The sequence below is a fragment of the Nyctereutes procyonoides genome, unplaced genomic scaffold (genome assembly GCF_905146905.1).
Source record: "Nyctereutes procyonoides isolate TBG_1078 unplaced genomic scaffold, NYPRO_anot_genome, whole genome shotgun sequence".
Taxonomy (NCBI): Eukaryota; Metazoa; Chordata; class Mammalia; order Carnivora; family Canidae; genus Nyctereutes; species Nyctereutes procyonoides.
The window spans coordinates 1,906,785-1,920,121 of NW_026575139.1; the positions used below are offsets into that span (position 1 = coordinate 1,906,785).

Here is a 13,337-nt window from a genome sequence, read left to right on the forward strand (position 1 = left end):
GGGCAGGAAGGAATGTCTATGAGCACTAGAACTCTCTATATATTTCAGGCCTCCCAGGCACAAGAATAAAAATAAAGACAATAAAAAACAGAATCATATAATATGATTCCATTATGGATCTTACTTACATACATAAATCCCAAGAGGAATGGTTCAAAATATACTCAAGTATCAGCAGTACTTGTCTCTGGCTGGGAAGACTGATTTTTTTTTTTTAACTTAGTTCTACTTAAATTTTCTATGATAAATATTATTTTGGTACTTTGAAAGATAATTAAAGAAATTAAAAAATATATTAAATTTGGGTTTTAGTGTCAGCCAAAGTTGATAAATAAGCCACTTACTTCATATTAAAAAAATCTAAGAGATGAATTATATGAACCAGTGCCTGGCATTTGCTTTCAAATTCTAACACAAGGTGACAAGTGCCAGCTTTCAAGCACTAAGGTAAATGCCACAGAAAACTGACAGACTCAATCACCAGGAGAAGTCACCACACTCATAAAGTTACTTCCTCTCTACATTTTCTAGTCTTTCTTCCAGGGGTGAAAAAAAGGCTTGTGGGCAGCCTGGGTGGCTCCAGTTTCGTGCCGCCTTCAGCCCAGGGCGTGATCCTGGAGACCTGGGATCGAGTCCTACGTTGGGCTCCCTACATGGAGGAGCCTGCTTCTCCTTCTGTCTCTGCCTCTCTGTGTCTCTCATGAATAAATAAAATCTTAAAAAAAAAAAAAAGAAAAGAAAAAAGAAAAAAAAGGCTTGCTAATCAATCACACTTCATTATACTCCTGTATAGCTTTTATTTTATTTTTTGTAAACTACAAAAAATAAAACAAGGTCCAAAACCAAAAACACCCCAAATAGCATAGAACTGTTTGAAACAAACAAGAGTTCCCACTGGCCTGTCCCTCCCCCCTCCCAGAGCCTTACCCTCCAGGTGCAAAGACCAGATTCAAGAGTCGCAACAACAGGGAGAGGGTCACCTGCCCGCTCTCATGCAGGCAGCTGCCAGAGCAGCCTCATGGAGTGTGAGCTCCTCAGTCTCAGTGTGCTCTGCAAGTACACCACGACTGTCTCGCCCAGGTATGGCACAACTGACAACCAACTTAGAAACAAGAAGTCAGTTTTGAAAAAGAATTCAAACTCTTGTATTAACAGGCATTCTAATGCTGATTTTGTCAATACTTTCCGATTAACAAAAGGTCGATTTACTTCCAACTGTAACTACCTACAGTGCAACTCAGTATTAGCTTCACTAAGGCACTAGGTTTTCTATTTCCTTTTTTTCATATTTAAAGTATTTAGAAACTGACAGTTACTTCACTCAGAATGTATACAGCTGCTTATTGAACAACACAGGTTTGTGTGTCCACTTTTCCAAACCAGTTCTGTGTATTTTCTCTTCCCTAGGACTTTCTTAATGACGCTGTCTTTTCTCTAGCTTCCTTTATTGTGAGAACACAGTATGTACCACAGACAATGTACAAACGTGTGTTTATTGACGGTTTATGTCATTGGCAGGGCTTCTGGTCAACAGCAGGTCATAGTAAAGTTTTGGGGGTGTCAAAAGTTGTATGTAAATTTTTTACTACATAGGTGTTGGAACCTCAAATTGTTCAAGGGTCCACTGTAGTAAAGTTCCAACTTACCCGAGAGTCAGTGAACGACAAACTAAATGACCCTGGTTTGTCACAAAAGTTGAAACTGGTGATTTTAAAAATGGGAAAGGAGGGGCGCTGGGGTAGGGTGGCTCAGTTGGTGAAGTGTCTCCTTCAGCTCAGGTCACGATTCTGGGGTCCTAGAATTGAGTCCTAGGATGGACTCCCTGCTGCTCCTCCTCCCTCGGCCTCTGCCCCTCCCCCTTGCTTGTGCTAGCTCTCTCTCTCAAAATATTAATAAAATCTTTTTAAAAAATTAAAAATAATTTTAAATGAGGTAGGAAATTATTCCAAAGTATGTTCTTTGCTTGTTACTTCACAATAGGGTAGATTATACCAAATAAGAAAAAAATACTCTGAGATTCTAAAAAACAACGCAATGTTCAGTGATGATGCCTGAACAGGTGGCTATGCACACCTGGCCAGAACGCTGAGAGATGTGGCAGCCATGGAGGTTCACACTGGAGGAGACAGACACATGAGGACACACTAGAACCTGAGGGATAGATTGCAGGTCAGTTGATAAAAACTAAGTAATGAGGGCAGCCCGGGTGGCTCAGCGGTTTAGCGCCGCCTTCAGCCCAGGGCGTGATCCTGGAGACCCAGGATCGAGTCCCACGTGGGGCTCCCTGCATGGAGCCTGCATCTCCCTCTGCCTGTGTCTCTGCCTCTCTCTCTCTCTCATGAATAAATAAATAAAATCTTAGAACAAACAAAAAACTAAGTAATGAAATGTGTTCAAGCCAAGGCAATATAAGGGGAAAAGAGAAAATCTACAGTGAATTGAGGGACAATCTCAGAGAGGGTCTGCTGTAAGGGTTGTTTCTTTTAATAGATATTTGGTAAATGAACCTCAAACTTCTACTATACCATCTCAACTCTGCAAGCATACAAATTTCCAGACACTATTATTTACCTTAGCTGAGTAAGCAATGTGTGATGTGTGCACAGCCACTATTCGGTCATGTGATCTGCAAGCAGATACCTGCAGAGGCCATAGGAGCGGGGCAGGGTCCCCACAGTGGGCTGCCACAAGAACCTGCCCTGCCCACAGTTCTTGGGAGCAGATGCTATCTTGCTTGTAAGTCCTTTCTGCTCCATTGGTTAACAGCCAGTAAAGCCATTTCCTCATGGTCTCCAACCAGAGTTAGCTTAAAAATTACAAGGAAAACCAAAGCATTCTTGGGATGTGCCTCTATTTTCATCTGCTCCTTTGCTTTCTTACACAAAAATTAACTGGTGGTAGGAACAGTAAAATGGACTAAACAGTGGATCCTGACTGTTGCAGCTAAGTTTGGACAAACATTTTCCATGTTGTAAACAGTGAGGTGTTCTTACTAAGTAACCTTTAAAATCACACCTCTTTTAGATTTTCCTGGAGACTACCCTGAGGAATCTAAAGCAGAGAAAGAACTCTATCAGAGCCACTAACAGGAAGTCACTTGCCATCTCTACCAGGTGCCCTGAAGGTGTGACCCAATAAAATAATATTATGGAGAGCCCTGCAACTTGCAAAAGAATTAGCATCTGATACTCATTGGCAAAACCACACTTTTTCATTCCTTTCATTGTGTCCAATGTCCAACAAAGATTCAACAATTTGCTAAATGAATGCTGGGGGTGCTGTGATGTGTACAATGAACCCATGGAAAAGAAAGGCTCTTTTCTAGCAAAGTAAAAGGCAGCACAGGTTAGAAAGATGGATAAGAAAGACAGAGGTCTGATCCTGGCTGTCTCTAAACAAAATGAGTTCACAGGCAGTGATGCCTGGTATAGAGTAAGCCCTACAGTTCAGACTGTGTTACCTTTAGCAACTTTCCTGACTTTCCCAGGAAGGAGCTCTCACCAATAAAGCTGCGTCATTACCCAACTGAAAACTACAGCAGAGTACAAGCCTTCCTGGAATGTTTTAGGCTGGAGTTAATTCAGAATAGAGCCATGTGCACGCACAAAGGATGCTCCTGACCGCTTTGTTTCTTACTGCCTCCCTACTGTATGCAGGCAGTCCTCAGTTCTTGTTCCCTTTCACAATCAGGGGCACAGGGCTATCCACCACAGTTTCTAGACCGCACAATGTCTTCTGCTCCTTTACAGAGCATGCTAGCAGCTGCCAGTATATTGGGCATGTTGAAAACAGAACATGTGCATTTTCAAAACCTCCCACATGCTTTCCTTAAGCAAAAATAAGCTTTTAACCTAAGACAATAAAATCCACTCCCAAATGCCTTCATAAAAACAAAGGATGACCAAATAGTTCAGGTGGTGGATGAAGGATGAAACAGGAAGGGAAGCAAGAGATATACAAGCTACCTGAGACCAACAGCTCTAAAATAAAGAACACAGGGTTCCTTGGGGACTTTTCCAGTACTTTTTCATCTCTGGCAACTGGAATCTTGATTTCATCTCTAAAAAATTAAAGGTTAACCAGAGTCAAACCCAATCAGGGGTGAAGAGCTACTATAGGCAGAGAGTCATTAAGTAAGCTGTGATTAGGACAATACACAAAGTCCATGTGGCTTAAGGAAATGCCAGAACATTTCGATGGGCCTGGTCATTTGCATCCGCCAGGCTTCCCCATCTTGGGCAAAGGGGACAGAACCAGACAGTCATTTGGGTGCGAGAAGCAGGTGAGCTGACATTTCTAATCTGTTAGTCAGAAGCAGAAAGATGTCACTAAGTACACTCTCCTTTAAAAACAATTGCAGAGCACCTGGGTGGTTCAGTTGGTTAAGTAAGTGTCCAACTCTTGACTTTGGCTCAGGTCATGATCCTGCATGGGGCTCTGTGCTCAGCAGGGAATCTGCGTTAGTTTTCTCTCTCTCGAGGATCCCTGGGTGGCTCAGCGGTTTAGCACCTGCCTTTGGCCCAGGGGTGTGATCCTGGAGTCCTGGGATTGGGCTCCTGGCATGGAGCCTGCTTTTCCCTCCTCCTGTGTCTCTGCCTCTCTCTGTGTGTCTCTCTCATGAATAAATAAATAAATCTTTAAAAAAAAAAAAGTTCTCTCTCTCCCTCTCCCCTAATTCCCCTCTCCCTTTTATTTAAAAAGATAAATTTTTATCTTTTTTAAAAAAAATTTAAAAATTCCATCATTGTGTAATACAGTATTTTTAAAAACTTGAATATCCTATGGAAACAACCAAGGACAACTACCTGATTTTAAATTATGATGGACAGAAGTACATTTCACTCTGCTTCCGTAAGAAGTACACAGACTGTACAAACCACTGGTTTTTTTTTACAAGAACTTAGCATTACATGAGCAGCCCAGGTGGCTCAGGAGTTTAGTGCCACCTTCGGCCCGGGGCCTGATCCTGGAGACCTGGGGTCGAGTACCACATCAGGCTCCCTGCATGGAGCCTGCTTCTCCCTCTGCCTGTGTCTCTGCCTCTCTGTGTGTGTGTCTCTCATGAATAAATAAATAAAATCTTAAAAAAAAAAACAAAAACAGAACTTAGCATTACAGAAAGCACAGGTAAATGAGTTATGCTTTGGGGTAACATCACTTAAAAGGTAGAAGGTGTGTGAAATTGATCAAGAAAATTTACAAAATTCCTAAAGCCTAGCCAAACACTTACTGAACTACCCTTACTATGTACAGAACACACCGTACTAAATAGCAGCCCAAAATAAAGAAGAAAAACAAACTGACTTCCTGAAGTAGTTTGAAATGACACACATGAAACAGAGAAGAGAAATACATAAAATAACAGTATAGATGTAGACTAGCATGGGAATCCAAAATAATGAGTAAATAATGATGGTAATGATGTTAAATCAAGATAAGCTTCCTGAAGATTCAACAGCTATACTGATTAAGTAATAACAATAGCTAATATTTGAGAATTTAATATGTGCCAGCCACTGTTCTAAGCTCTTTACAAGGATTATCTTTTAATCCTCTTGAATAATTCTATTATCACTCCCACTTATAAATAAAGAAACTAAGACTAGAGAAGTAATTTATTCAAAGTGACACAGCTGGTAAATAGTAGAAATAGGACTTATATACACTCAGAGTGTGTGACCACAGGTCCTGTGATATTAAACCCCTACAAGCTGTCCTATCTCTTGAGTAAAGGACACAGAGGGAGAAGGACACTCATACAAGAACAGTCTCCATGGTACAGAGAACTGAGCAAGGCTAACAAATGTACTATGGTGCTTGAACAAAATCAAGAAAATAAAACTGAGGTTGATGAAGGCAGTAATAGGAAGCGAGGGTAACAGGCAAATGGCTGCCTTGGAGTAGGCTTCATTTGCTTCTATATTCTTGTTTCCATCTGATGAACTAAATGTCCTCGGTACCATTAGTGAGTCTCAAACTCAACTGCAAAAAAGAGAAAAATGCAGATGAAAGTTGCCACGGTAACCTGAGCTCACCCACTCCTCCCTCCTCTAGACACTGCGGAGACTCAGGACACCTTGTGATCTTGCATATTCTATTCAGAGCAAAAGGCTGACACCATAGGGTGGGTTGAGGACAAAGCTATAATCTCAATACAGGTTTTAAAAAATTTTTATTTTCCTAACATTTGCAGTAGCATTAGTACTACAAAGGAAACATGGCACCAATTTCTCTCTCATAACTCAAACTGATCCTGCCAAAATTTTCTTTAGGAATATGATAAATATCGTGGCATCTCCTTTTATTATTAAAATAAGAAATGAATTATCACTGTAACTCACTGAGAATCGAAATGAGCTTAACTCATTTAAGTAAAGCAATTATGCCACCTGGTGGGCACAGATATTACTACAGTTAACATTTCAATGATCCATCTGAACAGCTGGGGGGGGGGAGGCATGCACCAGAAACAAGATAAGCCACAGAGACTCTGCCAGAATATAATATAATGAACCAGTCCTTCCTAGTCAGTAATAAAATGCACTTCATGAAAATTCTGTTTCTTAATGTAGTTTTGTTGAAATCCTACTTAATAGAAAAAGTGCCCCTGCAGGCACTCCAGTATATATTACAAAATCCAACCCAGTCTCACAATCTGATCAAGTGGAAATAAGAAATATGAACACCCTCCACAAGCCACATGTATTTAAATTCAGCTCTAGCATCTGTTCCTACGTCATCTGCACTTCTGTACCCCTCCTCCTATCCAGTATCCACTGCTAGGACTCCGGCTAAGTCCTCCCCCACCTTGCCTCTCTATGCCTCCTTTCCTCAGCAGCAGATGAGTGGCTTGACCAGTATGATCTTAAAAGTGGTTCCAGGGCTAACATTTTATGAGTAATTTAAAAATTTGGGGGTGGGCACCTGTGTGGCTCAGTCAGTCGAGGGTCAAACTCTTGATTTCAGCCCAGGCCATAATCTCGCGGCTGAGGCTCCACACTCAAAAGGGAGGCTGCTTGAGAGTTTCCCTCCCAGCCCCCATGCCTACCCTGGCTCATGTGCATGCTCTCTCTAGAATGGAGACATAATCCACCTTTATTCCACTCCTCATACACCTGTACACCTTCCAGAAAGGCACAGGTACGATCTCCCATATTTTAGAAACTGATCATCATTAGAATGACATTTAGTTGTAATTAAAACAGTAACCACCTTTCTCTTAAAAATGCCCAAAGCCTAAGCCTAAATGTCAGCATAGTGACAAACTATCCCCTTGCATCTCTCACACCACATCAACCTACCTGACAACTAAGTCCCTAAGCAGGCAACTCTGTACTTAAAATAATTTCATTTGCTCTCATACATGTTGTTCTTTTACAGTATGACTAAAGGAAGAACTACGCCCCAAACAAGGTCTCCAACTCGCTAACAAATGGCCACAGTCCATGACAGGAAAGGGGGGCAGGGAACACACTGAGATTCATCCACAAACTCATACCAGTCAGCAGTGGGAAGATCCCTGGGTCCTTGGTTTCTATCAGAAACTTGTGGGCTAAACACATTTTCTCACCTATTTGACAAGAATAAGGGAAGATATCGTCAAACCCTTTACAAAGTAATAAAGGAGCCAAGATATACAAGTGTAAAGTGTTACTAAAATGAATTCCTTCACCAACATGTATGGGTTCCAATGAGAGGTGGGGTAGGGTGCACTTTACAACCACATTATTAGCTCATCAAGACAAACCCAGCCTGGAACCCCAGGAGAGCTATCCTGCCATCCAGAAGTTCCCAATCCTAACTGATGGGAGCCAGCTGGTAAATTTCTGTGAAATACTGCCTCTGGGGCTCCACCCTCCTTTATGTGTGTGCACATGAACGTACATGAGTTCACATATGTTCATTTATGTGCATGAGTGTGTGTACTTCATGGGTATACAGTTTTCATAAAGCATGACGGGCACAGAGAAAGGCACACACGTAAGGGCCCAGGCTTGGTGATCTTTCAGAAAATGAACACACCTAGATCAAGGAGAGAACTGACTACACTCAAGATGTTTGGTTTGCCCCCAGGTGATTCTGAGAATCCGTCAATTAGAGCATAGTATTAATATATAGAGAACATGAGTTTGATAACATTCCCCATTTTAATGTGATAAAAAAAGTTCCTCAACAAGCACAAAAATTTTAAGTTTGGTATTAAAAAGATCAGTATCGGGATCCCTGGGTGGCGCAGTGGTTTAGCGCCGGTCTTTGGCCCAGGGTGCGATCCTGGAGACCCGGGATCGAATCCCACGTCAGGCTCCCGGTGCATGGAGCCTGCTTCTCCCTCTGCCTGTGTCTCTGCCTCTCTCTCTCTCTCTCTCTCTCTGACTGTCATAAATAAATAAAAATTAAAAAAAAAAAAGATCAGTATCAGGACCACAGAAATAGGAAGAAATATGCTCTTTATGTTACTATATAAAAGGAGGTTTGTGAATTTGTGAGTTGTGAATTTCAATCATGCAAAAAAATTTCCTTTCCAGTACTATATAGAGGTTCTTTTTTAAATTACCAACTTCAGGGGCCCTGGGTGGCTCAACTGGTGAAGCGTCTGACTTCGGCTTGAGTCATGAGTCCAGGGTCCTGGGATCCAGCCTCGTGTCAGGCTCAATGCTCATCAGGAAGTCTGCTCATCCCTTTCTCTTTGACCACCCCTCCCACCCCACTTGTGCATGCACTGTCTCTCTCTCAAATAAATACAATCTTTAAAAATAAATAAATTAGGGGCACCTGGGTGGCTCAGTCAGTTAAGCAGCTGCCTTTGGCTCAGGTCCTGCCCTGCTCAGCAGGGAGTCTGCTTCTCCCTCTCCCAGCCATTACCCCCTGCTTGTGCACTCTGTCAAATAAATAAATAAAATCTTTATTATTAATTAATTGATTGATTAAATTACTGACTTCAGACTCCCATCCTGCAGGGGAGGTGGTGGTCAGAAGGATTTACAAGCTGCAAATCCTTGTGACTCCTCACAGCTTGTCTACAAACTTCGAATTATAGGGACATTTGTCCTTTAACCCTGCCTCTGCCACCCCACATATACAATGGTCCTTGCCTTAGTTTACAGCCTGTGGTGTACAAGAATACAGAAAAAAAGAGATCCCTAAGTGAAACAGCCAAGGGAAGCATGGAGAGAGGCTGGGTTCTAGGAACACAGGAACACAAGTCTCTGCCCAACGCAGACTCGACGCAAGGTCACTTCTCTGTGGGCCCTGGTTTCTCAAGCTCAACTGGACAGTGGTATCGTGAGAATGGGGGTGGAAGAAAATAGCATGTTTGTTGGGAGGGAGCAGGTATTCCTACCTAAGTGCTACCCACTTTCGGTGCTTGAATTTTGTAGGGGTGCTGGGGGTGAGGGTAGGGTATCTTCATTGAGTAAAGAAGCCTGACCTTTCAAAATAGGTGGCATAAAGATGACATTTTATAATTAATATACTTTAACCAATCTCCAACAAATCTTTCAAGCCTACTGTGTGCCCAGTGCTGCTTATATACAGCCATGATTAAACAACCCACCTTCACAGAATTCAGTCTGGCTGGAGAGAGAAATAATTACACAAATAATTAACTCCAATTGTCCTAAGTGTTAGAGAAAAAGAACTTAGCTGGGAAACCTGATCTGCAGAATCAAGGATGGTTTTCTTTTCTATTGGAAAAGGACATTATAAATTCCTGCTTACTCATTTGTTATTTATATAGTAGGGAAAAATTGAAAGAATCGAAATGTTCAAGAATGTGGACATGGATAGGCTATATGATGGGATATTCAAGGATCAAAACTCAATTTAATGTTTAATTACAGGAAAATTAAAGTTGAAAAATTATTATTTACAGTACATTTGTGCTTAAAATCAGAGTGAGCAGAAGCATGCAGAGAAGACATGAAAGCAAAATTTTAATAGTGGCTATACCCATGTGACGAAGTGAAGGAGTTCTAGGCTATTTTTAATAATAAAAAGCAAGCTTGTGTGTATATATGTAATTTCTTTTCTGAACCATTTGAGAGTATCATAATTATGCCCTGTATTCTTACTCAGTGAGTATCTTCTATGAGTAGATATATTCTCTTTATAACTACAGAACAGTAAATTCAACATTTAAACCATAATCTGGGTCTGTATTCCAATCTGACCAGTAGACCCCAAAATGTGCTTTACATTGTGAAGAATTTTAAAGTAAATCCCAGTTATCTCATCCCTACACACACACACACACACACACACACACCTTTTTTTAATGTGAACCAAAAAAAGTGGACATATTTTCTTTGTAGAACCACAATATCATTATCACACCTAAACAGTAAAATTCCTTGATATGAGAAACAAGTGTTATAATCACTGGATTGTTTAAAATGTAGAAGTCCAACAATAGCAATTACTGGTGAGGACATGGAGCAAATAAATTTTGCATTTTATTGGTAGCAGGCTGAACCAGTTTGACCACTTTGGAAAATAATTTGGCACTGATCTCTCATAGCTGAATATCTACATTCCGATGGATATCAAGAACTAAGTCATAGAGAGTTCCCAGTAGTAATAGTTGTAGAAATAAAAAACTGGAAGCAAATGTCCACTGTGAACAGAAAAGACAAATTTTTTTTTAAATTTTTATTTATTTATGATAGTCACAGAGAGAGAAAGAGAGAGAGGCAGAGACACAGGCAGAGGGAGAAGCAGGCTCCATGCACCGGGAGCCCGATGTGGGATTCGATCCCGGGTCTCCAGGATCGCGCCCTGGGCCAAAGGCAGGCGCCAAACCGCTGCGCCACCCAGGGATCCCAGAAAAGACAAATTATAACAAGATGAAGTTCTTTAAGTATGGAAAGATGAAGACAGGACACACTGGGATGACAAACGGGAGGTAATCCTTGGTTTGTAGTGGAGAGCTTCAGCTATAATCTGTAAACCTAACTCTGCCTTTTCTTTTTTTTAAGACTTTATTTATTCATGAGTCAGAGAAAGAGAGAGAGAGAGAGAGAGAGAGAGAGAGAGCGAGAGAGAGAGAGAGAGAGAGAGAGAGAGAGGGAGGCAGAGACACAGGCAAGGGAGAAGCAGGCTCCATGCAGGGAGCCCGACGCGGACCTCGATCCCAGGTCTCCAGGATCAGGCCCTGGGCTGAAGGCAGCGCTAAACCGCTGAGCCAGCCGGGCTGCCCAGTTCTGCCTTTTCTATTAAGTTGTGAACATTTAGCTAACTCTAAAACAAAGAATAAAAATGATGATAATTTTCACACACTGAAAAACATCATTTTAGTCACAATTATCAAGCTCTCTGAAAGCCATTTATTTGTAAAAAGCTGAAAACCAAGGCCAGTATTAGCTTATTCTATCTTTACCCCTGTTTTCATTTCAAAGAATTAATAGGTTGGGGACTTTAAGTCCATTTCTCCCTTCTGTCAATGACCTTATTAATTTACCAACGCAGGTCTCCATTCGACTGGAAGCTACACTTGGAGAGGGACTCGTCAGACTGTTCATTCTTGTATTTCCCCAGTGCCTGGTACAAACATATCACTCAAATATTTACTGAGCAAATGAATGGTCATTAGGCGAGTGGCAAAGAAGAAAATGTTGGAGGATTCCAGATGACCCCCAAGACATAGAACAAAAGAGACAAAAAGTCTGTATTTGCAAATCTCCATACAGAGAAGTGTCCACATCCCCATCATTTTCTCATGCTGAGAGGATTGGCAGAGCTGATCAAACTACCACGTTCCTCATCATTTTTTCGTAGAGAGAGAGACAAGTAAAAAGTACTACATCAGGTGACTAAAAAGAGAATGAAGGAACTGAATCAAAGTAGTAGTGATCTCTATTTCACAGTGTGGTCAAGGAAAGCCATACTGACGTTGACGTATAAGCAATGACCAAGAAGAACCGAGAAAGAGAGCCATGAGGACATTTAGGAAAAGAGGATTCCAGACAAGGAAACAGAAAAAGTTCCAGGGAGCATGTTTTGGATGTATTCAGGAGGGCAAAAGCAGGGTCAGACTAGGCAGGGCCTTGTGGCCAACTGTCAGACCTTCTGATTTTACAGTGAACTGGAAAGGCACTCAAATGTTTTATATAAGCATTCTTGACATGTATTATGTATTTGTGTAAATGTTAAAAAACTTATTATATAGCTATGAAACTTTCACACAGAATATCATCTTGAAAATGTGTACTGAAGTCAAATGCCCTAACACAGAAATGTTTGTGTATGTTGCAGGTCTAAGGAAGGTTCTCATTCCAAGAAAGCTACAACTTGTTTTAAAATCTCTAATTTGACTTTGCCTTTTGACACATCTTTCAATCCTGTATGTCTAGTACATTGCATCTTAATTTTTTTCTTTATATTATCCAGCTTAAAAAAAATCAGCTTGATGGTCTCTGCGATAGCTAATGATTTCCATCTATGTCCATTTTCACACTGAGATTTGTGCTAACCACTGTACCGGTTTCTCTTCATTTTTATATAATAAAAACAAAATGCAATCAAACACTTAAATAACTGCAGAAGTACTGATTATATGTAACCTATAAAGTACATAATGCATAAATGAGCAGGACCATCTGTTTCGCTGATTCCCAACAGCCAAAGTTACCTTGCAAATTTCTACACCCAATGCAAGTGCAGCTGAGTCTAGGAAATTTGCGTCTTCATGAAACAACCTACAGTGGGCATGGCTGTGCACTGGCTCCCCCACTTGGCTCCAATTCACCGTTTAGGGGTAAAGCCCTACCTTAAAGAGAGTCAAATAACAAAAACCATCCTCAGATTATCCCTTTCCTACCCTATCCTCTCTCCTAAAACTGCCTTCTAAGAGGTCTCTCGGGCTACAGCTTTATATTACATTTGACCACACTTGCTTGGTAAACTTTTTTTTTTTTTTTTTTGCATTTAAAACAGTAAAGCGAACCAGACAGGGAATATGATCTGACCTGACTATATATATTTCAAAGAAGACAAAACTATCCAGTAAAAAAAGCTTTTTGAGATTTCTTGCTAGTAACATGTCCACTTTGTTTTACTAACATTCAGCTGCTTCTCTACACAAAGTCCAGACCATTGCTGGGTCTGTGTGTATCGGTAGGGACACCAAGGGAATGTAAAGAGTACCCTGTACTATGCTCAAGGGAGCAGCAGTCCCACTGAGAGAAGGCTGTCCTAAAGCCATTAGGTTGGGGCAAGTGAGGTAGGCACCTAGGGTACAGACCAAGTGGGATAAGGAGGGAGTCCCCAAGGAAGGGCAGTGTGAAATGGGTGGGGGAAGATGCTCACAGATAGGAATAGAGGGGGGGCATCCATGCAGGAGA

At 41.2% G+C, this 13,337-nt stretch overlaps 1 protein-coding gene across 2 annotated transcripts in view; it reads right to left on the minus strand.

Moving 5' to 3' along the window:
- RCOR1 (REST corepressor 1) overlaps positions 1-13,337 on the minus strand; it is a 128,690-nt gene that overhangs the window by 24,079 nt on the left and 91,274 nt on the right. The window lies entirely within an intron of this gene.